The following is a 15,314-nucleotide window of genomic DNA, read 5'->3' as shown; positions in this document are numbered from 1 at the left end:
GAAAATGTCATGCTTGGCAAACACAACTAAAAATAAATCGCTTCTTAAATATAATGTAAAATGCGCACGAAAAAAAAAAAGAAATTAAACCGTGCTTACACTGTTTTATACATTTTTTAAAATCTATTTTTACGACTAAACTTCTTTGCCAATTTTTTTTTGCAGACTAAGTGGACTACTGACTTGTAAATAAAGATAAAATAGCATGTCAGGGAGTTACACAGGGCTGGCCTCTTGCTCCACCAGAATTCCTGCTGGTTTGTTAGTGAACGCCTCAGTAGCTGTAAATGTTTTAACCTCACATTAAAAATTTATAATGTCTTTCTTGAAAGAAGTGAAACTAAATGGAAATATTTCTAGTCTCAGAAATGTTCTGTTCATGGGTAGTGTTAACTTTGCCATGTTTAGTGAAGAGTGTTGATTATGGTAATGTTGAGGTAACTGCCCATGTTTAGTGAAGAGTGTTGATTATGGTAATGTTGAGGTAACTGCCTATGTTTTGTGAAGAGTGTTGATTATAGTAATGTTGAGGTAACTGCCTATGTTTAGTGAAGAGTGTTGATTATGGTAATGTTGAGGTAACTGCCTATGTTTAGTGAAGAGTGTTGATTATGGTAATGTTGAGGTAACTGCCTATGTTTAGTGAAGAGTGTTGATTATGGTAATGTTGAGGTAACTGCCTATGTTTAGTGAAGAGTGCTGATTATGGTAATGTTGAGGTAACTGCCCATGTTTAGTGAAGAGTGTTGATTATGGTAATGTTGAGGTAACTGCCTATGTTGAATTTAATCTTATCTAATAAAATGCAGACGTTACTTATAAAAAAGAAGATGATTACGTCCTACGCGTCATGCTACTCGCGGCGTCATGTTGCTCGTGCCAGTGCTGCTTTTGGCAGACTTCAAGGACAAGTGTGGCAACGGAGAGGACTCAGCATATCCACAAAACTGAAAGTCTACAATGCTGTAGTTTTCCCGTCACTCTTTATATGCATCAGAGCGAAGGATCCTATATTCCCGCCACACCAAAAAGTTAAACTATTTCCACCTACTCTGTCTAAGGAGTATTTATAAGGTGCGTTGGTCCGACCACATACCAGACACAGAAATCTTAAAGCTGTCCAACATGCACAGTATCAATGCGACAGTAAAAAGGTCCCAACTTCGATGGGCGGGACATGTAGTCCGCATGCCAGACAATCGCCTTCCCAAACGACTTCTGTACGGGGAGTTGTGTGCACGAAAACGCTCCCAGGGAGGCCAATACAAGCGCTACAAAGACACTCTCAAGAGCTCCTTCAAGGAATGCCATTTTGACATTCACGGCTGGGAAGCACTAGCTCTCGATCGCTCCTCATGGCGTGAAGCTGTGAGTCTCGGAGTCTCAAGATTTGAAGCAAGAAGAGTGGCCAGGGTGAAAGAGCGCCGAACCAACAAAAAGTCGAGAGAAGAAGCAGGTCTATCTGCAACTGACCAAACCCACCCAAGTCACGTATGCGGCCGGCTTTTTAAAATGAGGATTGGACTTCGAGACCATAGGAAATGAAAAATGTGCTCATCTTCGAACACGAAGGAGGAGCTATTACCATGCATGTTAACAAATGACTTAAATTCTGCCAATCTGCTGGCTCATGCAACTCATTCCATGCTCTAATAGCACTAGGGAAGAATGAGAGTTTGTACAAAATTGTCCTAGCATATGGAACGAGGAATGAACGAATAACTTTGACTTCTAGCTAGTTTAAAAAAATAGAACACAACGATGTCACCAAAGTGATGGATTCAAACTGGATGAAGATTAAATATATTCATCAAAGAAAAGGGAGATCATCAACATGTCGCTGTCAAAAAACTTCCAAATAGTTGTAACTTTTACACTAGAACTTCCTAACATGACGACATCCACCAGGGGTATAGATATAAAGTATATACATATATTAGTGGGAAGCGTGGTTGAGAGGCCAAGTGCGCTTGAACTTGTCTTGGCTACCTAGAAGGGGGGCTCGACGTTCGACACCCGACTCGGGCAGAGTTGTGTTTACTGAGCGCCTAAAGGCAGCACCGAAAACCAACTCCTATATACCCCCTCCCCCACTGGTCCACAAAAGAGATTGGACCAAAAGCGCTCTGAGCATGCTATAGGCATGAAAGTAGCGCTTTATAAAAGCTATAATAATAATATATGCTTCTGTTCCTTTTTTTTTTTTTTTGCCTACGTCACAGTGGCTAACCATTGCCAAAAATAATTCCAGATGCATTAACCAGGGTGTTCCCATCTCGTCTGTCCTTGACTTTCGTTGTAGGAGTGTTGAGACAGTTCACCCCAAATAAAGCCCTCCATTTTCCTCGGTCAAAATAGATCTACTTGGTAGAATCTCAAGAGAGACGCCTGTCTATTCTTTTAAACAGCCAGATTTCCCTTGGATGGGCCCTTCTTCGAGTTTCTATTACGCTTGTGATCTTTACTTTCATATAGATTCTAATTACAACAAAGCCTAGTAGTATTAATCTAGAAGTGGTATTAAGTATAAATTGGTGTATTTTCAAAAAAATAAGGCTTGTCTTCGAACCCTCAAGATTAATGAGAAATGCAGAATTTCCCGTGGATACGCAGCCCCAGATGAGACCTACATATTTTGCCCCTCCAGAGCAAACATAACTATTATCCGCCGATTTTCTTATCTGCCTCTGCGTCTGTCCCCAGCAGAGGATTTTCTTTTGGTCTCAAATGTGTATCCCGCGGCCTTTATTTTATAAATAAGATATATTGTAATACAAACAAGGTATTTTTTTTATATTAACAAGTAATAACAACGCCTATATTAAAAAACACAGATACAGTGTAAGTTAATCTAAAAACAAAGCTGTTTACTATATAGGCTTATCTCCCCTTAGCTTAGTATATTTTATTTATATAAAAATAATTTATATAATTTATATAAAAAAATTAATGAATTAATTATGACTAATTTATTAACTAATTAGTTAATTTTTAAAATTGCTTCTTGTATTGTCTTTCAGCATAAACTTGTTCGCAAAATTTGGCGATGATTGGTCAAAAAATTGCGTATATCCAGAGGCGTTGTGGGGGAGGGGGAACAAGAGGGGCACAATGCCCCAGGCGCTACCCTCAGGTGGGGGGGGGCGCAACACACAGAGAGGCGCCTATATTTTCATGAGATGTTCATGATAAATGGGGGAAGGGGACGCCCATTTAGTACCCTTCCCCTGGTGCACATTTTACTCACTACGCCTATGCATAAATCCAAACATACAAGAAACCTATAGAGCCAGTTAATAGAAGCGTTTGAAAAAAGAGATAAATTCCTGCTTTCTATTTAGATCATAAAGTGCACTAAATCTAACGAAACATTCGGTTTCACCTTTGCATTGAGATATTACTGATAATAATACATAATGAGGAAAATACTAGAAAATTGTTATTTTCCGAGTGCAGTAGATGGTCATCACTGGGCTTAACTGCAAAAATAATGAAGGGATCATTCAGAAGTTACAATAAAATTTGTTATGACTCTTCTTCCCTTAACAGTTTAAACGAGAAGAAGAAGTAAAGGAAAGACCACTCTCTTATTTTTGCGGATAGTACACGAGAAAACCAGAGGGGGGGAGACAACACGTAGTCACAAAAAATCAGGGCAGGACCGTGGTAACCAAGAAATATCAATCTTTTGTATTAGAAAATAAATTCGTCTTTGCATTTTATTCATTCTTTACTACGTACAGAATTACTTTACGAGCCTTGCGTGTAGCGAAGTCATACAGTAGGCCTACTTCATAAAAATTCTATTTCCTACATAGATCACGTTCAATAGCATGAATTACCAAATGTTTCAATCTATCAACGAGAATTGTTAAACTAAAGTAATTCTTTACTAGTTTGTGGCGCGAGAAGCTTCTTTCACTAGATTCCACAATTGCGAGTATTGCAAAATATTGTTGTTTTTTTTAATCGCGCCTAGGATTGGCATTTTTCAATTTTGAACGACACCCTAAAATGACAATTTTCGTCTATATATTTCAGGAGATTTGTATGAGTTTTCAATAGACTTTAATAATTTCCGGATATTTCCAGGACTTTTTTGTATATTTTGCAATTTCAGGAGATTTTCAGGAGCTCCTGGTTAATCGACAGGAGGCCGCGGGAAATCTGTAACCTAAAATTAGCGCGGGTCCTATAAAAGTGCGGGACCCACTGCGGTCGCATAGGTTGCAGTGGCCTAAGGCCGGCCTTGCAAAATAGCGGAGTATGTTACGCCGCCGGTCGACTAGTTTATATATACATTGATTGCTCCAATTGTCTTTCTTCGTCAGTAAACTGATATTGGTCAAAAGATAAATAAGAGCCTAGAAAAATGAATAGTCATTGTCATCTCCAGAAAATATAAATTGAAAATATGTAACGATGTTTATTTAAGACAAAACCTAATGGGAGACACGTGACTTAAGAAACAGAAAAAAAAAAGTAGACAGTAGATCAAGAGAACACTGTGCACGCACCAAAACTGCGATGTTAAGGTGTTTTTCTTTCAAACGATTAATCAGCTTTGTCTCGAGGGGAGGTCATCCAAAAAAAATTGGGGGAGAGATAATTTACTTAACACACTGCGTAAAAAAAAATATCTCCAGCATATTTGTGGGTTGGCATCTATCACATCTCTTTCATCCAACTCATCTCCTAAATCCTCCCCGCCCCCTTTTCCCCTTACCCAACATTTCCAGTCCACGCCCCTCTCCCCCCCCCCCCCCACATCAAGAAAATATGTATAGATAGATTGCACGTACACAAAGTAAGAAAAACAAAACACAAAACCATTTGGTTGACTTATTTCTCGGGTCAAGTCGTCTCACCACGCAGCTAGTGATTTACTACCTCACAACTTACGTGATCCACACATTGCTGAGGGGGTTTGTACACACACATATACATTTTCACACTCCAAACAATACGCACCCACATTTTCTGTGTTTCATGTATCTAGAAGCAGGTGACTCTACTGGTGGAACACTTCTACTAGCATCAAGCTAAATACATTGGAAGGACAAACAAACACGCTAGCATACCACTTCACATCAATTTTAAAATTATATTAAAAAAAAAAAGAAAAAAAAAGAATGCCCACAAAAACAAGATTTTTCTTAGAAGGTGCATTCTTAGAGAGATTGCAAGTCGACCATGCGTTGCGCTATTTTAAATGTATAGGTACAAAATGGTAGGTAGAACTTAAGACGTCTGCTCAGTTGCAGGAGTTATTGGAGCAAAAATAAACTTTATTGAAAATCCCAACGCCAAACGGGTTTCACAGCCCCTACGGCACTGTGGTATTTTTTCCACTACATTTAACCATATACGAAAGATTGCGGTATTAGATGAGGTTTCAAAACCAAAAAAAAAAAAACCTATCATGTTTAACTATTGACTTTATATTTACATTCAAAAAACTATCTCTGGCGCCATCTCTTTCCTTTATTAATCAACTAAAAATTGATCATTGTCAAGCTGACCTCCTCCAGACTATACTTCACCACTTATAACCTTTTTTTTTTGGTATGTAATTATAAACTTCTACTCTGAAGAGACTTACTCGACCAAATACAGTAGAGTGTAAAAGCTACTTTCCGACAGATGTGGCTGTATATGTGGAGTTGTTCTTCAATTTAGGTTTTGAACACGTTATTTAACACTACCCATTTTCGGATGAAGTTGAAATTTATTCATGGTTGAATCAATTTAAAAAAATTAACCAATTGGCACACAGAGTGCCTGCTATTAATTATTTTTAGATTTAAAGAGTGAACTTAAGGTTGCAGTATTTAGATATATTTCAGGGATTTTGCGTTTTTTTTTTTCATTTGATATACTTTGCTGGGTTTTTTTTTAAGATTTGTTGACATATTTTATTTTTTTGTTAAATTTAAACACAATTTTGTAATAAGGATCAACAAAGCAGAGCTACTCTCTTGGTCTTCTAGCAAGAGCAATAATCCTCACCAAAATAAAATCGCTCCTAAGTAGTCTCCCCTTAACGAGTTGCTCTGATGTTTTCTTTTTGGTGATTGCTTCTTATCGTTTTATGTGTGTGTGTGTGTGTGAGTTGAAGAACTTTTTCCCGCGCAATAAACCCCCTCCCTTTTTTCCCCCTTCTCTTTCCACATCCCCCCACCCCCCAGAAAGAGACACATATCTACATGCATTATGTGTCTGTGTGTCTGTGTGCTTCGTGTCTGTGTGTCTGTGTGCTTCGTGTCTGTGTCTTCCTCTTCAAAAGTATCTGGTGCTTTTTTTTTTTACGACGAAACTGTATTTTTGGCTAAGTCAGTCAGTAGTACAAGCAGGAATAGAGACAAGGTCAAGGCTATGTAAGTCAGTAGTACAAGCAGGAATAGAGACAAGGTCAAGGCTATCATTTCAAGGCCACTTTTTCAACTTTTTCTGTCACTGTTTCGTTTCGTTTTTGTTTTTCTTTGATTTCTTTTGTTTTGTTTCGATTGTGTTTGAGCTCTATTGATTCGCTAAATAGCTCTTGGAGATTCTCATGAGAAACTAAATAATGTCAAGGACGCTAAATTTGACTTTCATGTTGATAATTTAGTGAAAAAGAAATGGGCTAAACTTAACAAAGCTTTTATCAACTCACTCTGTCTGTATGTCTGTCTGGTAAAAATTGTGTACGCGTTATTTCTTGCACACTCATTATCGAACTTCGCACAATTAAGGACAAGACATGAATCACAAAAAAAAAAAAAAAGGAATCAATTACACAATAAGTTACTGGTAATTTATTATTTTGTTTAATAGTAACGAGGAAAACTAATCAGTATTCACAGATATGGCTAAATATGTTGGGTTTGGTCCCCTTAAATAACTGTTGAAGCTATTTTTCTTTAACGCATTCTCCGATCAAGTTGATACTTTAAACACTTACTTATTGTAACTAACGAAACATAAACCAGTAAACAAAAATACTTAATTAGTCAATTAATTATTAATAATTAATACTTTTAGCTGATATCACATAAGGGAAATAACTTATTATTGGTACATAGAGGATTATTTTCCTTTAGATAAGCTTAAAAGGATTATTTATATTTTGCTTGTATGAAATCTTCTTTATTTGTTCTATTGGTTGCTATTAGGTTTTATATAAGTTTGTAAGTCCGAGGGTTCAAGCTAAAGTCTCATTCATATTGAAATTATTATGTGCAAAAATGCAGAGCGTAATAAATTTAGTTCTGAAATACTAAAATGTGCAAAAAGAATATAAATACATACCTTGTACAACTTAGATTAGTGACATGTATTTTGTACACCGGAGACAGCAAACAGTTGTCTATTTATTGCTTCTCCACGCTATATGAAAATGCCCAATAAAGATTCTCTAGCCTTAATAGCGTGACTAAGACACAAGACAGGCCGTGGCAGAACAAAAGCGAATTAAAAAACTATCACTACGGGTTATATAAGTAGCATGCCCAACAACCGATTGTTCCATTCTAATAAAAACCTTACAGTCACATGTCTAGAGATGCACAGTCGCACTCTGGGTTACAAAGTAGACTACCATGGACCAACAATAGTTGTAGACATAAGAACATATCTTGAAGCTTCTGTTTTTAATAGAGCTTTATAAAGATTAAAGGCATGCTAGTCGCGCGCTGCTATTGCGTCCTTATTATTGTAAGTGGCGGTACAGAGTAGGAATACGGAGAATCCATCTTCTCCCTTGTCTCAAGTAGCCGTGGCATGACTATCGGCTATAGATGGCTGTAATAAAAAAAAAAGGATCTATTTGATTTGAGACCTCCGGACAGAGGGCCTGACCTCTAGTTAAAAACCTTGACATGTATCAAAAGTTATAGTAGGCTCGACTCTTGTTAGGCAATCTACAAAATAAGTAAAGGCTTGGGACCTTGTTCGAATGCGCGTTGGCTGTTTGGTAAAGAACTTGGTTTCTGAACCTGAGTGTTCCGGGCTCTAAGAATGGGATTTTTAATTTCGGTATCTTTAGTGCGCCTCTGGGTCCACCCAGCTCTAATGGGTACCTAACAATGGGGAAAAGTAAAGGAGGCTGGTCATTGTGCTGGCCACCTGACACCGTCGTTAACTATCGGCCATATAATCAGAATAACTTTAAATCAGATGACCATAACTCAAGGTCTGAATGGGGTCACATTTGTTTATTGTTTAACTGCCCGCTAGAGAAATTCCTTTTATTTATTGTGAGAACATTTTACCGATCCCCTTCCCCCTCTCTGTCTATTAACCCAAGACAAGTATTGCCTGCTAAACAATTTTAGGCCGATCCTCTTTTGGCTAAGTCATGACCCTAGAGTCTCTGAAAACCAAGTGAATGAAGTGAACTGGACACCAGAACTTGTGTTGTTTCCCAAGAAATGACCCATCCTATAAAGCAATGCCTTTAAGAGGTTCAAATGTTGGCTCCTACTTTTTACTTAGTTTTCCTTTTATTCCGAGTTCATTCGCTTTTATATAGACACTAGCCGAATATGAGCTGCGGCCTGAGTGCCTAGGTCTGGATGTTACTGATCTACTGGATTGTATTTAGATCTATGTCAGACATGGAGAATATTCACTTCACTTTTTTTTTATTTTGCCACGAAAATAAAAGTAGAGTGTGAAAATAGGTTGACCCGTTCAGACGACATATTCATATCAAATATAAAATACTGTGAAAACGAGTTTACCCGATTTGTTAAAAAGTTTCGTTATTTAATAGAGATACAATTAGATACTTTTTGTCTATTTTTAGGGCCCTCCGGTTGTGGTAGGGACATAAAACATATGCTAAGGTCTCCGCCATGATCTAAATGTAAGGAACATTCTTGCCAAGTTTTATCATGATTGGTCAAACGGTTTTGATTTTTATTCGGGACATACTTACATACATACATACGCCCTACTTTCTGCTTTATTTTATAAATACAGAGATAACAATATAGTAAAATGAAATAGTGATATAGTGAAATGATTATATTTGGAAAAACAATCATTTAGTGAAAAAAGAACTAAAATAATAAACAAAATATTAAAAAATAACTTTAAAATAAATAACAAAGTTTATCTAAGGGGAACGACTCTATATTTACAGGCTATATTGTAAGATATGTTTTCTTTTTTTCCGTAATTTAAAAAAAAGTTAATTAATTATCACTGTTTAATTAAATTATTGGTTAATTTTTTTTTTATTCATATTTTGTTACAATAAATTATTTTACAAAGTTTCGACCTCATCAAAAATAAGAAGTGGGAGAAATATCTTGTTTCAAATCTGTTCCAGTTAGACAGACTGAGTGAGTGACTGTGTCAGCTTTATAAACAAGGTTACAAAGACAGTTTATATGGAAACATAAACTCGAAATCGGCCTCCGAAGTGGTCCACCCAGACAGGTAAAAAGACAGGTATCAATATTTTCAGAAAGAACATCAGAATGAAATTCTATCAAAGACAAATGACAGAGAAGAATGGAGAAAGAAGGTTGACAGATCCTGTGTGGTGCCTCAGCGGTCCGACAGACCAAAGGATAGGTGAAAATGAATGTGAAGTTAGATGTGAATCTGGCCCAACTGATATCTTATAATGAATATCTAATTGATCTAATTGTTTTGTAATGGGTCAAGCTCTTGTTCAAATCCTCAAAAAAGAAAAAAAATCATTTAGTTGAGTGTTCCGTATTGTTTTGTGTATATTTCAGTTTACGTGATTATACGAAAAACTACTTATAAATTGTTGTTTTAAATTATGTCCAACTTATATGCATACTAAATAGATTTTTTTTTCTTAAAAAAAAGTAAACATTATTTTTAGGTAAATGTAGTGGTCAGTAGGTCAGAACTTACAAAGCGTAGTAATACAAATGTAAAAGAAAAGAAAATGTTTTAATAAAAATTCTAAAACCATTTGCATAAATGTGTTTAAAATATGGTATACATTATTTTTTTCCCTACTAAATAACCTCCTGCGTTTGTTACTATTAATAGTGAATAGTTGCAAAAGTGGTGTATTTTTATGAAAAAACTGCTTGCATAAGTAATTTAAAAATTAGATTTTTCGCTTTTAGAAAAAAAAAGGTAGCCGTTGCATCAGAACTTTGAATGGACTAAAATATTATGATGTCGGATTTTCACTATCTTTTCTAGTTTACGAGATCTAAATGGGACGGACAGACATTTCACACAAAACTAATAGCGTCTTTTCCCCTTTCGGGGGCGGCTAAAAAAGGAAAAAGGCTCAGCTGTGTCTAGTTGTTAATCTGGTCTTGTTCTTGTCAATACTCGCCTCTTTATTGTTGTATGAAACACTGTTTCTCTAGTTAGCGCTGACCCCCATGGTCAACACTTCAAGCACTTCCACCCACCCACCCACTTCACACGTCGCTCTCGTAGCCTGGCACCGTCCATGTTTTCTCACTTTATATACATATACACTCTCTCATTTTTTTTTATTGATGACCCAGAGACATGTTAATACAATCCACTCTGGCACCGGAAGTGTGTATTCCCAACACCTGCGAGAGAGGAAAAGAATACTGACCTTAACCTTAGAGTTAAACGTCTGCTTTAGTGTGTCTGGCTTGAAATTGGTAAAAAAAATGTTCACTGACGCTGGGGGGGGGGGGGGGCGCTAAGAAAAAGAAGATGAGAGTAAACTACAGTGGCGTAGCTAGGAATTTGCCATCATTTGGGGGTCCGGGGGCTTGACCTCTTAAGGGGCCCCTGCATTTTGAGTGATATTTAATAATTAATGTAAAAAACTATTTCGAACACTCATTTGGGGGCCCTTTCAAATTAGGCCAGCGGAGATTTTTTTATTCTCCCCCCTCCTCCACCATAGCTACGTCACTGGTTAACTATAAAGTTTGATTCAATTTAAAAAAAAAACTCTCTGAGGGTTAATTCTTTAATTTTCTTCAATTTGTCTTATGTGCCCAGCTGGTATTCTAAATGTTCATTCAAATGATAGAAATTCTAAGAATGAGTCGATCTGCTTCAATATATCCTGTCTCTATTGTTTGTTAACTGTATCTCCATTTTATCTTGAATCTTTTTTACATAAGTTTCGAATGTTTTTATTTTCAGAACAAAGTGTATTATATCCCAGGCAAATCTCTTAGAAGGCAGCATGGGATTACGGTGGGCGGGTTTCTAGCTCGGTACCGTTTCATCAAACAAAGCGTTTATATTGTATCTATATTGTATCTCAATTTAATGTATATGTTATCTACATTCTATTAAATATTGTATCTATATTTTGTCTCAATTTAATGTATATTTTATCTATATTATATAAAATCTATATTGTATTTTACGAATTGTGCTGAATTGGATTTCTATTGAATAAATAGACTAAGTGCTCGATTCACTTATAGGTAACAAAAGCTATGGCTTAGGCCTCTACTCGTTTGGGAGGAGGGGGGCCTATGGATACTTTCAATAAATTGAAGACAGAGCAAAGGAGAAATTATTTTATGCTGATTACAATGGGACCCATATCTCAAATATCCTATCAACTCTAGATCCAGCCCTAATTACAGAACAAAACAAGAAGTGCGATTACAATGATATAAATGAGTCTACAGTCTTTTACTTGATGTATCGAGTCGTTTTAAATCATGCCACATAGAATATAATTTCTCATAACCTGATTTTATTTCAACTTATAGCGTAGCGTAGCATAGCAAAAAGCAACAACAACACCTATTTTATATTGTTTCATGTCATAACATATCATATAATATTTCTTCTTATCCTATTGTATCATGTCAAATATCATAATACGTCATACATAGTATTTTATATCGTTTTCCAAAGGTTTGGAACTCACTCCCATTGATCTCAGACAGACAACATACTTCGCTACATTCAAGATGAACATTAAGACCTATCTGTTCAAACATTTTAAGTTAGTTTGTCATTTTAGCTGTCGTGATTATGTTTGTAATGTTATTCACAGCGCCTTGAACCTGCATCACATTTGTTAACATTAAATTATTATTATTATAAAAGAACGTGTATTTATTCTCTGACGAAGCCAGGGTCGAGTTTCGTTAAAGGGAAACTAAATTCATCGTAGTCCCTTTATCAGTTTCCACCGAGGAATTTTCTGGTGATGTGGCAGGTCTGCAGAAGTACCGCCCTCTGACAGGCAACGAGAATGTTCCTAGGAATGCCAAGGGCCTTGAAGGTATCTGTGAGGTCAGTTGTTATTATCCCCTCGATTGATATGACAATGGTGTATATTGTTGTTTTAGATAATTTCCATAAACGCTTAATCTCCAAGCCAAGGTTCCCATATTTTAGTTGTTTTTCCAGCTCAGTTTTTTTTTTTTTTTTTTATTAATTATTATTATCATTATTATTAAGATAAACTTATCAGGGATGAAGAAATGAAATGCCAAAAGCTAATTTTCCAAATCTTTCATTTGATAATGATACTTGATAATTTACCTCCTAAAACATGTTTGATCTGTCTGTAATCTCTGTTAAGATGAAATCACGGAACGTGCTAGCATCACATTCACTAATAGCTCTACCAAAAACTCTGTTATCCCATAGCCCCAGGAGACTTCACAAACTGAAGGTTTGAGTCTGTCAAAAGATTGAGAACAGATATCATTAAGATTCTGTGGAAATCAAATCAAACTGTTATGTCAACATTATTATCTCCAGGCCCAGGACTGTTGGAACACGCATGACTCGGGCTGACGATATTACCTCGTGTCTCGTTGTGGGTCTGTACTATGTCTGACCAAAGTCTGACTGTTCCAGTCTTTGTCTGACGTGTTTGCCTTTTTATTTCTGCTTTGGCGGCACACAAAAGAAAATGGAGAAAGTTTTGGTTTCCTTTGCCCAACCTCTGCTATCTCAAGATGTAAACATTTCGTCAACTAACCGTAGGAATATTTCTTTTGGTACTCTGTCATTTTCTAAATTGGTATGCTCCCCTCTAGTAGTTAAAATTTTATTCTACAACTAAAGAATAATAACCAAAATTATTAAGAGGAGGGCTGGCTAAACGGACATTGTGCATATGTCCAACACAAGCCACAATTGGAAGTACAGTAAGACACATTTACACTAAAAGATTTTTTATTTAGAACAAAATGGCAGTGTCACAAGTTTGAGAAAATCTGAAGTTTATTAAGGGCTTTAAAAGAATTTGCCATAGGTCATGGGCGTAGTCAGGGTTGGGGAGCAGTCGGGACTCGAAATTATTTTTTTTTCTTTTTGATGGTTAGAATTTGATGTAAAACCATTTCTTGCAACAGCGTTACCGAGGGAGGGGTTGAGATTAATAGCCCTCCCTCTTCAAAATAAAAGAAAAACATACTAGAGTAAACGAATTCCATGATCGCAGCCAATAGGGGTTTTGAGTTTAGAAACTCCCTCTAGAAGGTTTTAAGCTTCTAATACCTCCTACGGTAGTCTGAAGGCTAAAACCATTATATTCAACACAAAAAAAAGCGAAACCAAACTACAGTCACTAATATTCATGAGAGTAGCCAAGGAAGGTTTTGAGTTTAATCCACACCTCCCCCCAGAGATTTTTGAGGTTTAAAGAAACTTTCAATATAAAGCTAACTACAATCAACAAATCCCGTGAGCGTAATCATAAAATCAAAAATAAAAAACTACATAAATGTAGCCAAGGAACTTTTGAGGATAACCGCCCCCTTTCCTTTTTGTTATCAATTAAAAAAAAAGCTACCATCACTAAATCCCATAAAATAATGATTGGCGCCAGGGCTCCTCCCCAAACCCGCTGGGGGAGTACAATTCAACTGTCGTACCACTAACTCCAGAAAGAACCTATTCTAGAGAACAAAAAGTCCAAAAAAATTAAATAAAGGAACTGAATGTAATGAAGACTAATTATCTATGTATATATAGGCATTTATAAGGGGGAGGAGAAATATATCACCCCCTCCGAATAATACATAATACATAAATATACAATGATGTCGGGAAAAGAGTACACTCACGAAATTACCCACTCCTCTGTTACACTTTTAAGAAGCTATGTAGAAGCTAATCTTGCACGACTTAAACATTGTCTGGATCTAAGCCAGCAGTTCTCAACCTTAATATTTCCGCGACTCCCTAATATAATTTTTACTAGGCGTTGACCCCCAACCGTGAACTTTCTTTCTTTTACAGATAAAAAAATGTGTGCTCATAATTTAAAAAAAAAAGGTTTATTATTCAGATTTGCATCTATTTTTATAGGTCAGTCAACCCTGAGGAAAAATCCGGAGCTGGCGACCCTAAGGCAGTTTGCAGCACCCAGTGCTACACTCTGGCAGAACCTGCGATGCCGCTGATCCCAAACTGTATCGGCACTGCCGTTCCTTTGGATACATCAGCTGCGTGAAGTGGGGGGAACTGATTTGTGGGAGACATCGTTTCGACCACAGCTAATGCCCAGGCATTCATCTCATTTCCATGAGATGATCCATAGTCGCTTCGCGACTGAAGGAGGCCATAGAGCATCTATTTGCTTTTCTATTGCGTATTCACAAATATACAAGTTGTATACTTAATTGACAATTTAACAAATTTTGTGAAGTATAGAGAACAGTATTTGGTACAAAACTAATATTTCGACAGTAATTACAAACACGCCGATGGTAGTACGAAGTTTGAGAATGTTTCTGTTCCACCAGATCAGGAATTCAGTAGCACAACGAATGTCATCGTCTGGATCAAGTCTGCTTCTGAATTTGAACTTAGTAACTAACAAGATGGAAAACCTTGTTTTGCAAACATCTGTTCTTGGAAATGGAAGAAGGAGGTGTAACACAATCTCAAACAGTACGGGATATGAAATATTTAGAATACCAACAACGGTTTAGATATACTTATTACAGCACGTTAGAATGGACAAAAAAACTTCCAACGATGAATAGAAAAATATATGAACATTTTAGGGGTTCTTTGGCGACCCCTGGCACTTTTTCAATCGACCCCAAAAGGGGTCGAGAACCACACGTTGAGAACCCCCTAATCCAGGGCCCTTAATAGTTAAGTTTCAAAATTGAGAGGTGCTCAACAAAAACCATGTGTAGAACACTTTCATAGTCATCTTCCAGAACTTTGAGCTAGACTTAGGATCCACTGGTACACAATTTTAGAACTGTTGAGCTTGGTATGATCAAATAAATACAAAACAAGCAGATACAATTATGTGAAGCTCAGATTGCTGTCTTAACACTCTATGTACTGATAACTTTTCCAAGGATAAATTGTTACGACTTTTTCTTCAAGCTGCGCCAGTTATT

This window comes from Biomphalaria glabrata, chromosome 11, assembly GCF_947242115.1.
Source record: "Biomphalaria glabrata chromosome 11, xgBioGlab47.1, whole genome shotgun sequence".
In the NCBI taxonomy this organism is placed as follows: Eukaryota; Metazoa; Mollusca; class Gastropoda; family Planorbidae; genus Biomphalaria; species Biomphalaria glabrata.
Note: the sequence above shows the minus strand (reverse complement) of the source record.